Source organism: Seriola dumerili, unplaced genomic scaffold (assembly GCF_002260705.1).
Source record: "Seriola dumerili isolate Sdu_G_001 unplaced genomic scaffold, Sdu_1.0 BDQW01000068.1, whole genome shotgun sequence".
Lineage (NCBI taxonomy): Eukaryota > Metazoa > Chordata > Actinopteri > Carangiformes > Carangidae > Seriola > Seriola dumerili.
The window spans coordinates 5205324-5208740 of NW_019174323.1; the positions used below are offsets into that span (position 1 = coordinate 5205324).

Consider the following 3417-nt stretch of genomic DNA (forward strand, 5'->3'; position numbering starts at 1 on the left):
AAAAAAAAAAATCATGTTGCAAGCAGCAGCTGGTAGAGGACGAGGACAATGGGAGGTGTGAGTCCTGTTGTGTAATTGCGGTACAGTATATTCACCAAGTGTTGTTGCATTTTGTCGTGACACATTGGCTCAAGTCGCTGGCTGCTGCAGGAAGCCCTCAGGAATTGATTGTCTGGGTAGTGGATTAGACTTTAAACCTATTTGAAAAATGTCTTACAGCCTTATGGCTTTTTGGTTTGTTTGTACTTGAAACCACAGATCTATAAAAACAAAAAAAGAAAAAGAATCCACAGTCTTACACACAAAATCCATTTGCAAACGTGTCGGTCAAATAAATACATGCAACAAAATATAAATGCCATCTTTCTCTCATGTTTCCTACATCGTTTTGATTCGCTTGAGGTTTGACTGGCACTCTTTTAATTGCACCAGCTCATTGTATCCTGTTCCTCTGCATTGGTTTAATGGTGCCCAACTGGTTCCCCAGCTGTTACTTCCAATGCACACAATCCCTAACGTAACAGCAGTGGATGGAAACACACGTTCATTTGCATTTTCTTTTGCCAAATTGCTGGAAATTAGGTTGAAACATGCTCTAAATACGGACGCAAACGTATTTTGAATTGCCTGAATGTACAGTAGCTTTCCTCCATCTCTTTCATTTTGTGAGGTATTTAAGAACATACTTTATTTTGCATTTCTTAAAGTGGAAATTGTACCTTAAAAAGTATCAGTATCACTGCGATGAGATGACGATAAAGGTCCTTGTATCCTTGTAACTCCTGTGTGTGCGTTTACCCTCCTGAGAAAGTCTAGAAGTCTTGCCTTAGCTTCTTGGTCTTCAGGCAGCCCCCACACTTTACAAACAAAATCATATCCATGTGTCTGGTCTTGAGTGGAAACCTCTATCATGTCAGATACTGTAAAAAAAAAAATATGCCATGTGCGTTCATCTCAAAAACTTTTTTTTTTTGGTCTCTGATAGTGCTCAATAGTAATCCCATTAAAGTGACCTGTTTCCTTCTGAAGGAGATTCAAAGAGTTTACGTGGCCATACTAGATCAATTGTAAGACTTGTGACATGAATGAGATGGGATTTCCTGTGGGAAATCAACTCTCCTTCATCTGATTCCCAACTTTAATTATGTCAATCTTCTGGATATACCAGAGGGTGGATGTGATTGCCCAGTGGATTTTGCATTGGGCATGGACTGAAGAGGAAAACATTTTAATCCCATCACTCCAGATCCTTTCCCCCTCTTTTCACCCTCTCTTTACATCTATTCCCTGTTCCCCCCTTTTCATTTCACTTCCTCTCCCTGCATACCCTGGCCCCCCCACCCCTTCCTTATGTTTCTGCTTATAGTCCTGCCGTCCTCCACTCTAATTATGTTTGACAGTGGCTGGAGCTGATACGCCGTGATGTCCATCCTAATTAACAGTTGTGAAGCCAGAGCAGATGTCACTCACTGTGGTTTTGCGGCCCGGCCCACGGTGTAGCACATTAACTGTGTAATTATACTGTACCGTAACAGATTAGGCTGCTCATGTGGAAGACATCTGGACAGTGACAACTTAGCAACTTGTTTTACTGTAATATAACTATGATAATTTACAGTTTTAATTTCAGACAGTTTGACTGTTTAGAAAAATACAGCTGCTCTTTTTCTAGAAGGTCTTTAATATGCAGTAAAAAGTTAATGTAATGTCCATCTTCTAAACATTAACAGTTGTTAGTCATTTATTCAATTAATGTCAGTTAAATTTATTCATCCCACGAGGGCATTTGGAGGCAAGCATTTCTGCAAACACAAAAACTCACAAACAATTTGATGACTGTGAAGCTTCTCAGTCGTGCAGCTCATGGTTATCCAAGAGGAGCTGAATTGAGGACAACTGGACTTAAAGTATCTATAACAAAGTCCTGTTGCCCTGGATTCAGCTCTTCTTGGACACAAACAAATCCATTCACATACTTGAAATCAATCTAAAACTAGAATTACCAACTCGCAGTTTTAGGCCTCCACCAACAAGCCAAATTGCAGGAAATATGTTCACAATCTGCCATTCTGTTCCATAAATACAGAATGGATGTTTTTTGCAGAACATTATGATTTCACGGTGAAGTTGNCAGTAGGTGTCTCCAGGACCACATTTTGCCATGATGACATACACACATGCACAGACTCACAAGGTGAAAATAATGCCAGCTACACGCTGTGGCGGCTGGTAACAACATAACACACTCAATCGGGCCATTCTGCATAATGAGAACTTTTACTTTTATGCATTGTGCTTAAAGGGCCTTTTGCGTGCAAGACATTTTGACATTTTCTGCTGTTCTGTTCAGCTTCTGAACACTTCTTCCACTGTTGAATGTAAAGCACTTTGAAAGCACATTACTTTAATGAAATGTGCCATATAAACAAAACTGCTTTGCCTTAACAGCTACATGAACCAACAGGCCAATCTGCTACAAATAAAAGTTATGTATTATTTTTGTTTTTGTACTATCTTGATGTTTATTTCTGGGAAGCATTAGTCACAGGTGACCCTACGCTCCAGGTGAAAATGGTTGTTCATGGTATGATGCATGAGATCTGATTCTACTTTTTGTTTCTGACTCAGCTGTGTCATGGCGCTCTCTCCCCCCTCTCTCTCCCCCTCCAGTCTCTCATTTTCCTGGGCTGTGTGGCGGCTGCAGGGCTCGGCCTCAACCTTCTCTGCCTGGCCATTTACCTGAGCTGTTTGTGCTGCTGCCGCAAAGATGAGGAGGAGGAGAGCAAGAAGCCGAACTCCTGCTGCGTCACCTGGTCCGCTGTTGCTGCAGGCCTCATCACATGGTGAGGGAATCAAGCTGTTATGACTAACTGCTGATTATAGTGCGCACACACACACACACACTCTCTCTCTCTCTCTCTCTCTCTGTTGATGTCTGCCATTCTGTGTGTTTTCCCATTTCCCTTTCATTCAGTATTCCTGACGGAGAGCGGTAAGTGGCAGGATGCTTTCAGTGCCCAGACTCTGTCTGTCTCTGCACATTCTGTATTCCCACATGAGATCCATGACTTATTACTTCATAGTGTGTAGACTCTTTGTATATTTGTCCACACTGTATGTCTGTATGTCTGCCTGTCTTTGTTTGCCCATTTGTATTCTCCAGGAGTTCAGGGTCGCTCTCCCTGGTCTACATGCCTGTCAGTCCACCCCTCTTTTAAGAAACCCTAAAGCTTCTACTGCAATTCTGCAAATACATGTGATTTGGGTTCACAGTGGCACAGCCAATGTTTTCCATTTCCCTCTTTTTATGAGATCAGTTGTTGATCTGTCTCTTTTACCTCTGCAAGACACTGATGCTGTTGATGTGGATGACATCTCTCTGGTAACTCTCACCCCCTTTTTTTTTTTTTCTTTTTT

General features: G+C 41.7%; 1 protein-coding gene across 2 annotated transcripts in view; it reads left to right on the forward strand.

Moving 5' to 3' along the window:
• Positions 1-3417, forward strand: part of ttyh2 (tweety family member 2) — a 94595-nt gene that overhangs the window by 27705 nt on the left and 63473 nt on the right. Inside the window, exon 1 of one of the 2 annotated variants that reach the window (XM_022743509.1) lies at positions 2674-2843. The exons of the other annotated variant lie outside the window; for it this stretch is intronic. The gene's annotated coding sequence lies outside the window, so the exon portion shown is untranslated. Of the gene's footprint in view, positions 1-2673; positions 2844-3417 lie in introns of those variants that run through there. 2 annotated transcript variants of the gene reach the window in all.